Source organism: Theobroma cacao, chromosome 2 (assembly GCF_053813885.1).
Source record: "Theobroma cacao isolate CCN51 chromosome 2, ASM5381388v1, whole genome shotgun sequence".
NCBI lineage: Eukaryota > Viridiplantae > Streptophyta > Magnoliopsida > Malvales > Malvaceae > Theobroma > Theobroma cacao.
This window is the reverse complement of record NC_142640.1, coordinates 43,282,927-43,297,026: the sequence shown is the minus strand read 5'-3', so window position 1 is coordinate 43,297,026 and position 14,100 is coordinate 43,282,927. Positions and strand designations below refer to the sequence as shown.

General features: G+C 34.4%; 2 non-coding genes across 2 annotated transcripts; both read left to right on the top strand.

The window, feature by feature from the left end:
- Positions 1 to 2,885: 2,885 nt before the first annotated feature.
- On the top strand, positions 2,886 to 2,957 carry TRNAT-UGU (transfer RNA threonine (anticodon UGU)). Its single transcript has one exon. It is a non-coding gene; the product is annotated as a tRNA-Thr (tRNA).
- A 524-nt stretch (positions 2,958 to 3,481) lies between these two features.
- Positions 3,482 to 3,629, top strand: LOC148764305 (small nucleolar RNA snoR137). Its single transcript, XR_016024950.1, has one exon. It is a non-coding gene; the product is annotated as a small nucleolar RNA snoR137 (small nucleolar RNA).
- Positions 3,630 to 14,100: the final 10,471 nt, after the last annotated feature.

Here is a 14,100-nt window from a genome sequence, read left to right as displayed (position 1 = left end):
TGCTTGACTAAGATCTCGAGAATATGCTAATAAATTATATCTTGTCTTACTCACGATCCATAAGCTTTGTTTAATTCATTTAAGCTACATGATCTGATTCAAATCTCAAATTACTGTGTGGCTTAATTCTTAAACCTCATTGATGGAACCAATATGATAATTAGTGGCAGATTCTGTATTATCTTACAGGAGACCTAAACACGCAATCAGTGGCAAACACATGGAAGTTGTCTGTTTGTCTTATTTGAGCAATCAAATAAAAAAACAAAAACCAAAGAGTTAAGCATCAATGCCTGTGAAAATGGTTAATCTAATTAATGAGATCGATGATTTAAGTCAACTCATAAACAGCATGTTCTACCGTAAACAAAAAGAGTTGAAACAAATTTTAAGATACACGCATTTCGAGTTTTCGACTTTAATTGCTAATGTGAAAATTAGCAGTAAAACAGCATATCTACCTTCCCATTGCCTTTGACATAAAGAATATTTCTTCAACACCCCCTTTCCCATCCCTGAGTAAATTGGAAAAACCTTTGATTATTATATCCATAACTCTTGTTTTATCAGATTAAGTTGCAGAGAAAGATAAGAGTTGCATTCATTGATCATTGTTATTTGACGGAAATTAGTGGCGCAAACGATGAACTCTGCCTTTGCAGATGGGGCCTGGAAGACTCTGTAAAATAGAGTTCTAATAATATTCCTGAATCCTGACTGGTGTCATTTCTGAGTATATAGCACGCTTAAAATACACAGTGCGTGCCTTTGATTTGAAGCAACTTGTTCCAAACTACATAAACTATATACATGCCGCATACCAAACACAAAATACAAACAAAGTTATAAATACTTGTTGAATCCTGCCTGAACTGAAGAAATTATTATAAAAGCCAATGATCACACCACATGATGAAATTCATAATCTCAGGAGATCCATTAAACAATGTCTTGATTAATTGGTGGTTGAAATGGTGGTCACAGTATACAGAAGGAGAATTACAGAATTTCAACTTGCACCAACAACTTGCCAACTTGCTATCTGTCTGAAAAAAGAGTGGAGTCTGCAACCAAACCATCTTGTCCATCTCAAGCTGATTAACATATTTTAGAGTAAATGTGGTCTTGTAGTTGGAGAATGGAGACAATTAAAAAGGAAAAAAGAAAGTCACAACGATTCTCTGAGAGAAATATGGCGGAAGAGTCGTCCACACAGGATCGAGCCTGCTGTAGTGTAGTGCAGTCATCTTCTTGAAAGTGAAATCGGTGCCCACGCCATGATAGCTTGCTTTATTCTTTTATCTGATAAGGTTTTCAAACCTTGCAAGAAACAAATAAGCAATCCTTTTCATGGGGGTATCTTATGTTTACGGAACTCCGTGCTGACTTCAACAATCCATGAAGAATATTGGATTGCATCAAATAAATAAAAACAAGATTGGTTTTATGTGTATTGGTGCAACAAGATTCGTCAGGTTGTTTTCTTGATGATTATTGTTAACAGTGAAGAATTGCAAAATATCCTAGAATGGTTTCGCCACCCAAATAACTATATCGTTTTCATGGGTTCAATCGACGGATGGGAATTTTTGAAGATTGGACAAGACGAAAGAGCTACTTAACGTGATAATGCTGTATCAAAAAGATGGTTAATGATCTTTAAATGAGTCAGCCAAAGGAAAAAGAAACAAACAAAAATAATCAAAATCATATGCGTTTGGAAATGGGGTAATGAAAACTGTTTGGCCTCTTCACAAGTCAGCATCATATACAGTACATATATTTATGAAACATGCCTAGGAAGAAATGGTGTCAAATTGACAGGAATTATACAAACCGTAATATCTCTTTAGCTAGCACAGTACCTTAGATTTGTGCTAGTCTAATATCATCAGCTAGCACAAAAGGAAAGAGTTGCAAACTGGAGCAGTAAGCAATGAGTGGGGCTCTATTTGATACAATTCCGCACGGTTTCCTTAAATGCTTGTCAATATTAAAAATGGAATTGATCTGAGTTGAATTTAGAGTATTTGGATCATTTGATTCTTATATTTTATGTTTAAATACAAATTTTAATTTATACTTTTAAATTTAGAAATTAAATAAGTTTTATTTTATAAAAACTAAAAATTATTATAAAATTAATAAAGATACAAGTTTTGAATAATTTCGATTTTTCATTTTACAAACTGAAAATCGAACCAAACAGAGACGTTTCTAATATTCAATCTGAATAAAAAAGAATGGAATCGAGCACTACGATTGGAATCGATTTTCGAAAATTTTTTTTTCAAACACGACAGCGTATTTGCAAAACATTCATCAAAGAAATGGGCCTGATTTCTTGTTGTAAAAGACTTAATTAAATTGAAGGACTTCAAAACAGAAATGGGTTGACAACATTTGTCAACAGGCCCAAATGCAGGATGATTGGTTCAGGTCACGTTCTGACCTCCAGCTCCCAGTTCATACAAATTTTCCCAGGGTATGGTCTGCTAAAGACTTTACAAGCCCAGCATCAAGTTGATGCTGGACATGATTCCATTACAAATTGTGATATATTTGTGTTAATTTTTTTATCATTATAAATTAATTGAAAATTTACGTATGTATTTAATTATTGTTGCTATTTTAAGAGTTTTAATCAGTAAATGTTATCACTGTAGGAGGAGATTACTTTTGTTAATTAGATAGAACAGCACTCACATGTTTAAACTTACCATATTTCAACTATACTATCTCAAGTCGTTACATTTTTTTTCTTTTTGAACATAAAATAAAAAAAATTACTGAAGAAAAGGAAAATAAACAAAATATATATATATGGGAGAAAAGGCCAAGTGAATGACTCAAGTAACCAATTATCTCGTCCAAGGGTCGAAGAAGCCCGTATAGCTCAGTGGTAGAGCGTCAGTCTTGTAAACTGAAGGTCCGTAGTTCGATCCTGCGTGGGGGCAGAAATTCGTTTTGCAACTGCTACATCAAATTTACATTTCACTTGGGGCAGCTAGGCCCACGATACCCTTAGACTCAACCCCAATGGCATTTTAGTCCTTTTCCTCAAATATAGGGTTTCCAGTGCCAAACCACGGCTATAAAATTCCACCCTTTGGTAGATCGGAGCACATCGCCGCCGAGAAACGCCCTCTTTCAAAAAATCTTTTCCCATCTATTTCTTCTATAAACTTGCTTACTATCTTTAAATTTTTTTGGGGGAAAAAGCCTTTCATTTAATTCAATCGCTTTTGATAGGCGTTGCGTTCTTCATTGGCTTTTTACAGAATCCGGAAGGGCGCGTCAACGAAAGCGTAAATCACCTTCAAATCCCAACGATTCATTCATATATTGCATGCTACGCGTTGTTACAGCGAATCGTAGCTTGTAATGAGTTGGATTCTGCCATTTTTTTTTATTTTCCAACTAATTTCTATCAGATCTGTTTTCGAAAGTTTTCCACTTTGAAAGTTTTGTTTAAATTGCGGTTGCTTCTTACTGGTGAACGCTCTCTGATTTAACGGTGAGGGATGTTCATGTTTCCGAAGCATAGATTAATTATTTTTTAGCCAGTTTTAAACAGCGCTGTGCATTTTATCTTTCTTGCACTGTGCTACCTGTCTCCTGGTATATTTGTTTCTTTACTTCTTTTTCTGATTCATAGTCAATTTAAGGGTAGTATTTTCTCTTTAATGTTTTGTAATCTGAATAGAAATATCAATATAACTATGAAGACTAAGATTATCTTTCAATTAGTTATTTAAAATTGCTCCATCTGATATGTTAAACCTACTTCTATTGAAAAATATCAGACAAGAATTCTATGTGGATGTATGCTTTTATATGTAGGTTTAGTTTCAGCAGGGAAAAAGAACCCAGTAATTGATGGTATTCTTGTAAAGACCGAGATATCATCACTATCATCAAAACAGAGCCAGGGAGAACAATAGCAAGTCGCATTGTTTAAATTAATAAAATAATAAAACATTGCATCATCAAAATAATGAAAAAGACTTGAGCTAGGTGATAAATGGCAAGTCCATAGAGTGTTCTTGTGGCGTAATCGATCAATCGGTGCAGCATCGATATGTGAATAACTTCTCCATTCGACGGCCACATTCGACTCAAGCTATCTGGTAGTGGAGGCTTCCAGCAGTCCCAGCTGATGTCAGATGAGTGCAGCGAAGCCCATTGATGTGATCAATCAGTGCATTAATAAAACCTTTCTCTTCTGCGTAGTGTTTCCATGCGGAATAATCCTCCATTTGAGGTCCAATAAAACGGATTGGGCGCTCAAGCCTTCTAAGCTTTTTAATTACTGGATGGTCAAAGAGGGCTTCCAAGAGCTAGTGGTGGGAGCTTGGGGGAAGAGAATCTTTTCAGGATAGGAAGGAAGGGGATCTGGCACAAACTTAGGAAAATGAAAATTGAAATAAAGGATTGGAAGGATAGAAGTTTAGGGAACACTTGGCTAAAAATTTAGTGTATTGACGAAGATTTGTAAAACTTATGCAAGTGCAGGAAAGAGATTTTGATCAAAGGAAGAAGTGGAAGATTATAACAAAGAAAGCAGAATTATGGGTTCTCTATCGAAGTGAAGAAAAAGAATGGCTTAAAAAATCAAGAGTCAAATGGGTAAGTGATGACGATCGGAATACAAAGTATTTCCATACGATGACATTAGCTAGAAGAAGAATTAATCTTATTGAGAAAATTCAAGTTGGAAAGGAGGTAACAGTAGATCGCAACAGCATTAAAAAAAGATAGCAAATCATTTTGAAAATTTGTATCGTCAGAAACTGGTGATTGAATTAGACGACATGGATTGGCGATTTAATAGACTCAATTATGACTCAGCTCATGTGTTAAAGATTTCGTTTAGGGAAAAAGAGGTGTGGGAGACGAGATAAGGATGTGATGGTAACAAAACCCCAGGACCCGATGGTTTCAATTTAAATTTCTTCAAATTGCATTGGAAAGTTTTGAAGGCTGATGTGATGAATTTCATGAAAGATTTTTATAGGAGTGGAGAGCTAAGGAGAGGGATAAATGCATCATTCATTGCGCTTATTCTGAAGGTGCAAAATCTTACAAATTTGAGTGAATATAGGTCAATCAGCTTGGTGGACAGTTTGTATAAGATAGTATCCAAGATTTTAGCTAACCGTTTACGAAGGGTAATTGGTGAGTTCATTGGTAGAAACCAATTTGCTTTTGTGAGTGAAAGACAGTTAATGGATTGTTCATTAATAGTAAATGAAGTGGTGGACTGGCTGAAAAAAGAAAGGTCGGGAGGGTTGATTTTGAAAAAGCATACGATAATGTAAGTTGAAATTTTATAGATCTCATAATGCAAAAGATAGGGTTTGGAGAGAAATAGAGAGGGTGGATCAGGGAGTGCATAATCGCAACTAAGATCTCAATTCTCATTAATGGTTCATTGACGAAACAGTTTGGTATGGAAAGGGGATTGAGGCAAGGATGCTCGTTGTCCCCCTTTCTTTTTAATATGATGGCAGAAGCTTTGAGTTGTATGATGAATAAAGCAGCGGAGTTAGATATGTGTAAAGGTGTGGAGATAGGCAACAACAGCTTTGTGATTACTCATCTTCAATACACTAATGATACTATTATTTTCAGTGAGTCGTTTCTTGATAATATTTCAATTCTTAAAAGAATTCTAAGGTGCTTCTAAGGAGTGTCAGGGCTGAAGAAAAACTTTTGCAAGAGTCACTTGATTGGAATTGGGGTTGAATGTGACACGGTGTTAAGATGGGTAGATCATATTGATTGTCAAGTGGGGTCGATTTCGACAACATATTTAAAGCTACCATTGGGTGTTAACCATAATTCGGCAAAGCACTAAAAACTAGTGATTGATAAAATGGAGGCAAGGTTAACGGGTTGGAAAGCTAAAACACTTTCTATTGGAGCGAAAGTTACAGTTTTGAAGTTAGTTTTGGCAAGTTTGCTAATTTTCTACATGTCCTTATTTCAAATACCTAGGAAAGTGAAAGATGAACTTGAGAAATTACAAAGAAAATTTCTGAGGAGGAGCGGAATAGAAGAAAGGTATTCATTATGTGAAGTGGGAAAAAGTTTGCAATTATAAGGAGTGTAGCCGGATTGGGCTTGTGGATTTGAAGGTAAAAAATCGAGCACTCCTCAACAAGTGGATTTGGAGGTATGAGAAGGAAAGAGATAGCTTATGGAGAGAAGTTCTTGTTCAGAAAACAAGTTACGATCCTAATGAGCTCTTGCCAAACACAAGTGCAAATAGGAAAATGTCTACATTGTGGAAAAAAAAATCATTAGCCCCTTTTCCCCTTTTAATAAATTCTTTTTGTAGGTTCATTCAAATTTTGGATTCATTGTAGGGAACGGTGAAAACTTGAGTTTTTTGGCAGGATGAATGGATTGAAGGTATTGTTTTGGCTTATGCTTTCCCGAGGATGTTTGCGCTGATAGTGAAAAAAAGTGAAAAGATTGTTGAATTTGGCAATTGGGAGAAATGGAAGTGGCTATGGAACGTTCAAATTCGAAAGCAACTCTTTGATTGGGAGGTGGAGCAACGAGAGCAATTTGAAGGCAGCCTCAAAGAATTCCACCTTAGTAAGGATTTTAAAGATAAGTTAGTGTGGAAGAGAAAAGTTAGTGGTAGCTACACAATTAAATCTTTCTGCAGGTATGCCTTTGCATCTAATGAGAATATTGATGGGGTGTGGAAACATGTGTGGGTTATTTTAGCTCCTTTTAGAATTAAGGTTTTTGTGTGGCAATTGTTACAAGGAAAAATAGGGGTCAAGGACGAGTTAGCTAAAAAGGTTGTGAACTTGAATAATATGCTTCAATGTGCATTATGCAATGCAAAAAGGGAAACATGTGACCATATTTTTGTTACATGTAGAAAGTCTTGGAAGGTTTGGCTAGGCTGGTGTAGAATGTGGGGTATGGGTTGGGTTTTTTTGAGCAATATCAAAGATCTATTTGCTGTGTGGAAGGAGTGGCAGTTAGGACGTTTGGATGGTAAGATATGGAAAATGGGATTTTTTTTGATTGTTTGGTTTGTGTGGAAAAACAAAAATGAAATTGTGTTTCAAGGCAAGGAATGGAATATAGATTAGGTTTTAGAGCTCACAAGGATTTAGGTGGCATCTTGGGCGAATGCAAAATGGCCAAGGGAATATCCATCAATTCTTGATATGAATAGACAACCCACGATTTAAGGTCAGCTAGCTAAAAGGAACAAGAAATGAAGGGTATTCAATGGGAGAAACCAAAGTATGGTCAAATGAAGTTTAACGTGGACGGAGCAGCTCGAGGCTGTTCGGGATCGACAAGGATTAAGGGAATATTAAGGGACCATAGAGGAGAAGTCAAAATTATTTTCTCTAAAGCGATTGGTGAGATTGATTCTAATTTTGCTGAGATGATGGCTGTTAAGCAAGCCTTTTTGATATTCTTAGTTTCAAGATGGAAGGGTAACCACAAGCTTCTCATCGAAAACGATTTCAACAGGGCGGTTAAATGGACTAAGCATCTTGATGTGGCACTATGGAGAATGAGAAAGCTAATCTTGCAAACAGAAATATTGAAAAGAGAAGTTGAGGGGTGGGAGATTCAACATGTAAGAAGAGAGGTAAACTAGAGAGCGGATACCTTAGCAAAAGAGGGAATTCAACTACAGTTTGCTGTTTTGAGAACCTTTATGTAAGTTGAATTTCTTACCTTTGTTGGGGGGGTTTCCGTGGGTTCTAGCTGGGGTTAATGAACTAAATCAATGAAATGGAAATGTTTGTGACCAAGATCGAACATCATGTTGATTCAGGGTTGAATTACCTTATGTGGTTGTGGCATGCACAAGTTTGGTCCTTCATTTTAGGTTTTGTTTTGTTTTTTTTTCCTTTTGTGTATAGGTTGCTGGAAGTACGATGATTTGCGTGATTTCAAAGCCTATTTCTTTTGTTGGCCTTAGGCTTGTGTTATTGGGAGGTTTTATCTTGTAAATTTTTCTATTTTGGGTTTGGTTGTCCTATCTCCATTGCATGTTTTTTGTTATAAGTAGGGAAGAGGCATTTTAGGAATTTTCTGGGTAGGAGCTGTTGTTGAGTTTTTTCTAGATATGGTGCTTTTTGGGAAGACAGACTGATTACCTTGTGACAAAGGATTTTAGGGAAAATCTTGCTGATTACCTTTGAATTTTGTTGCTTGCATGTTTCTTCTTTTGGGATGTTAATATTTAAAGGGGAAAACTTCTTCCTCATTCTTTTTAAATACTTATTGAAAGCCTTTCAAAAAAAAAAAAAATCCTCCAAGCTTTTTAACATAATCTCCCCATTTGCCCTGGCCATTTCAATTGATCCCCTACTCATCACAACCCATCCTTGATCGCTGCTACCAAAGCTATGCATTCTTACTATCTTTGACATGATGGCATCGTTTTCTATGGTCTTGCCTTGTTACACTTTTGAGTACCACATGCTCTCCAACCACAAGCAGAATAACCATGCCAAGTTAAGGTCCAACAGTACTTGGCCAAGTTTCTTTGCCATGATGGCCGAAATGTCCCTTCAAATATTATCTCTAAGATAGAATTTTCCCACGTAGAACGTTTCTAATTAAATATTGGCAGCTTTTGCAACAGCTCCTGTTGCACTTGTGAATTTGCAGATTCAATCCATATCCTTTCCACCATACAAGCAAATGAATTTCCTTTATGTTATCTGTAATAACAAATAACCCGCAATGTGTCATACCAGATCTATAATGATAAATAGAGCTACTACAAAATAATTCAAACTAGTACTCGGACACTACTAGTCGAAAAAGTATTTTTATTTTTAAATATGATTTACTAGTGGTATTTACAAATGATTTACTAGTGTAACAAATAATTAAGACCATACATACCCAATTAATTATGTCAATATTATCTACCAACAATTCAATCTTTCATGTCTCTTCTTTCCAAAGTTGTTTTTGATAAAAGTTTATGTATAGATAAAATTATACTAATCTAGATCTACAATAATAAGAATTTAAAACATAAAACGTATATGATTTATGATTCATAGTTTAGTTGTGGAAATAATATTGACCAGATGGGTCTTCAGTACACTAAGATCTTCCTTTCCTTTTTTTTTTTTTGCAACTCTCTAATGGGAGAGCTCTTTATGTTTTTGCTTGACAAGAGAGGGGACTTAGCCTTTCTTTTATATAGTGAATCTCTAGCCCCACTCATCAAGGGAAATAGGGTTTTCGATAAGCTTACACATTATTAAATCCACATTTATTGTATTCATGTATCAATATTGCATACATGAATTAGTAGATTCATGTATCACTATTGCATGCATAAATCAATAGATTCATGTATCACTATTGCATGCATAAATCAATAGATTCATGTATCACTGTTGATTACATATATGAATAAGCAAATCTAATTAAAAGATATTATTAATTGTCACTTTATCAAGATCAAGTAAGTTTAGCCTATTTTATTAAAAATAAAATAAAAATAAATAATGTAAGTCCATAATTTTATATAGAGAAAATCTAACAATTTTCCACTTGGACTACTGACGCAGGAGCGCCTAGGATTCTATTTAGATTTTCTAATTTTAGTTGATCTAGGATTTATTTTCTTTATTCTATTTAGATTAAGATTCTTTTTCTATTTTTATTTTAATACTTTTAAGAATTAGTATTTGATTAGGATAGTCATGTTCTATTTAGGAATATAACACATATTTTATTTAAATCCCTCATTAATTATTCTAATTGTATTAAGTAATTAGAAGTAGAGTTTTATTAGGATGTGGGCCTATAATACTATAAATAGGACCCTTAGGCTCAGTTATTATTCACATTCAAGTTGAGAGTTAATAAATAATATTTTTTTAAGTAAGAGTGCTTATTTCTCTAAGGTCTTTTTAAAGAGTAAGAGGTTTTAGTAGCTTTGGCCTAGCCAACCAAAGTGAGATTTTGGTTATTTTTCACCTTAGTGGCTTTCAACCTTGCCAAGATTGGTAATTCATCTTAGTGGGGTTTCTAACCTCACTAGGATTGGTGTCTTTCACAATGCCTAGGTGTTTTTACAATGCCCCGGCATCAATTTAGTATCAGAGTTGGAGAATCATTATTCACTGCATAAGTTTAGGTTCACTGTCGAGTTTCGATACTCCTTGTTTGGGTAATTTTATTTATTGCTTTATAATTATATCATCATCTTGTTTTTTTTCTACATCACCATATCGTCATCACCATACAATAAAATACTGCCAAGACATCAAGATCGTCAAAGAGATGATCATGAGATTGAGATTACAGAACTACATCAACAAATTCAAGAATTACAAGGGTAACTCGTAAGACGTGATGCTCAAATCAACAATAATAGCTTTAGTGATGAAGAGAATGACACCAACCCGTTTCATCAAAATTCATCCTCTGATGAAGAAGTACCTATTCATCACCTGAGAACTGTTGCTACTAGAGATTTGGGAATCAAAGTAGACATTCCTAAGTTTGTAGGAAGAATTTATCCTGATGACTTCCTTGACTGGCTCTACACAGTGGAAAGAGTTTTCGATCTTAAAGATATTCTCGATGAAAAGGTGAAACGCTTGTGGCAATTAAATTGAAGAAACACGCTTCTATTTGGTGGGAAAATCTCTAAAGGCAACGAGAAAGATAAGGTCGTAACAAGATTAAAACATGGGATAAGATGCATCAAGAACTCAAGCGTAAGTTCCTTCCTGAGCATTATCGACAAAATTTTGTTATCAAATTTCATAACTTGAGGCAAAAAACAATGTCGGTGGAAGAATATATAATGGAGTTCGAACAACTTCACATGAAGTGTGATATCCATGAGCCTGAAGAACAAACTGTAGCTCGTTATCTTGGGGGTCTCAATGTTGAAATTGCAGATGTTGCTCAACTACAACCATATTGGAACCTAAATTATGTCATTAGATTAGCATTAAAGGTTGAGAAACAACGATCATAGAAAAGCTCAATGAGTTCATTTAGACAACAAGAATCTATCTCAAACTGTGGAAGTCAAAGTTTAGCAACTATTTTGCCTCAAAGGGTAAATTCTTCCAAAATTGTAAGCAGTAATGATAAAGAGACTACTTCTACTCGTGCTTCTAATGTCAACAAAAAGTGTTTTAAATGTCAAGGATTTGGGCATATTGCTTCTGATTGTCCGAATCGAGGAATTATTTCCTCAGTAGAAGAAGAATATTATGTGGATTGAGAAAAATTAGAACCAGTTTATGATGAGTATGATGATGAAATAAAAGAAGAACCAAAAATATTCAATAACAAACAGATAGAAGAAATTTTTGCTGATAATGGAGAAGCTCTTGTTGTTCGTCGTAACCTCAATACTGTTATGATGACTGAAGATGAAAGATGGCTTCGTGACAACATATTCTATACAAGGTGCACATCCCAAGGGAAGGTTTGAAATGTCATTATTGATAGTGGAAGTTGTGAGAATGTTGTTGCCAACTACATGGTGGAAAAGATGAAACTTCCAACTAAAGTACGTCCTCATATTTACAAGCTACAATGGTTAAGAAAAGGAAACGAAGTTAAGGTAACAAAGCGCTGTTATGTTCAATTCTCTATTGGAAATAAGTATGAAGATGAAGTTTGGCGTGATTTTATCCCAATGGATGCATGCCACTTGTTGTTAGGACGCCCATGGTAATATAATTGTCGAGCTCACCATGATAGGTATAAGAATACTTATTCCTTCATTAAAGATGGAGTAAAAATTATGTTGACTCCATTAAAGCCAGAAAACTAACCAAAGAGACATGAGGAAGATAAAGCACTCATCACTGTGTTTGGCTTATACAAAGCTTATTGTGAGTCAAACCATTTATTTCTCTTATTAGTCTCTAAGGAGAATGAAGTATCTTCACCTTTATCCAAGAATGGTCAAACAAAATTGGTCAACAAAAGTATGGAAAACTTATTAAGAAGCTTTGTGGACAACCATGCCATTATCAAGACTATAATTAAGTATGATTTTCTCATTCCTCGATTGGATGACATGCTTGATCAACTCATTGGTTCTAAAGTGTTTTTGAAAATCGATTTGAAGAAAAGATATCATCAAATTTGAATACAACCTGAAGATGCATGGGAGGCAACCTTCAAAACAATGGATGAATTATTCAAATGGTTGGTATGGACCATGACAGTATATGGATCCAGACATCTACAATAAGTATGTCAAGGCCTGCTCGTCGGAGCCGAGTTTTTTTGACCCGAGGAGAATGACGCAGGAGCGTTTAGGATTCTATTTAAATTTTCTAATTTTAGTTGATCTAGGATTTATTTTCTTTATTCTATTTAGATTAGAATTTTTTTATTTTTTTAATACTTTTAAGAATTAGTATTTGATTAGGATAGTCATGTTTTATTTAAGAATAGAACACCTATTTTATTTAATTCTTTTGTTAATTATTCTAATTGTATTAGGCAACTAGAAATAGAGTTTTATTAGGATGTGGGCTTATAATACTATAAATTGGACCCATAGGCTTAGTTATTACTCATATTCAAGTTGAGAGTTAATAAATAATATTTTTTTAAGTAGGAGTGCTTAGTTTTCTAGGCTCTTTTTAAAGAGTCAAAGGTTTTAGTATCTTTGGCTTAGCCAACCAAAGTAGGATTTTGGCTATTTTTCACCTTAGTGGGGGTTTTCAACCTTGCCAAGATTAGTGATTCACCTGAATGGGGTTTCTAACCTCGCCATGATTGGTATCTTTCACAATGCCCAGGTGTTTTTACAATGCCTCGACATTAACTACATTATTTAAATTTTAAATTTTGAAAATAATTTTCTTGAAAATGACTCATACGCTAAGACAACTTAAAACTTTGTGAGCTCCATTTAACAACAAAATAATTAGTCTTGAGACATACTTTAATCTTTCTGTCCAATAAGATTTATGATATAGGAAAATAACAGCAATTACGTCTATTAAGATATAGCGCCAACTATAATCATATATGTCATTGAATCTTATTAACATAAAGTAAATGTGGTAATGTAGCAATAAATAACAACACATCCTTAATGGCCTATATTCATGTTTCGTATTCGTTTTTCAGTCACTTCATTCTCTTCCTTATGCAGCTCATGCATGCAAGATACATACTTTATGGTTTATTCAGTAAACCTGTATGTTTGTTTTACATATCTCAAGATTATTTTATGTGTCAAAGACATACTCTCAAGGCTGTAATTATGCCATAACCTATGCTTAAAACTAAGACATGTTTTAAGTTTAAATATGTGCAAATATGTATGTATATGAAAAATCTGTATGGTTGAATATCAGTTGAGTAATCATTAAAATAAATTCAAATACACTATCATTAAAAGCTAATAAAACATATGATGACAAAACACCCTTAAATTTAAGAGAGTAATATCTTTAAAATTATGTTAAGTGCTTAGACATTTCAAAAGCAAATGCATGGGAGTTTTTAATATGAATAATTTAAATGCAAAACTCATTCAAACAATTTTGATTATTTTTGTCATTTCAAAATTATAATCAATTTAAAGCTAATAAAGTTAAGACCCTTACATTAGAGTTAATAAAAGGTGTGCCATTGTCCGACAAAATACACTTGGGATTCTAAATCTGTATATGATATTCTCTTTAATGAAGTTGGCCACTGTCGGTTCAATTGCATTTTTCAAAGGAACATCCTCCACCCATTTGGTGAAGCACTTAGTTGCTGCAAGTATCCGTGTATGTCTTCTAAAATGGGGAGTGATAGGCTCAACCAAGTTGAACGCCAAGTGTGGAAAGGCCAAGGTGTGATGATGTTATGGAGTACTGCAGTTGGAGTATGTATGGTGTTTCCATGGACTTGACATTCATGGAATTTCCTTACTTAATTTACCACGACTGCTTCCATGGTAGGCCAATAGTATCCAAGATCCAACAACTTCTTATAAAGCTTCTTTCCTTTTTCATGCTCTCCACTATTTTCGATGTGAACTTCTTTTAATAAGGGATTTACATCAACAAGAGAAACACACTTCAGTGGATGTCTCACAAATGA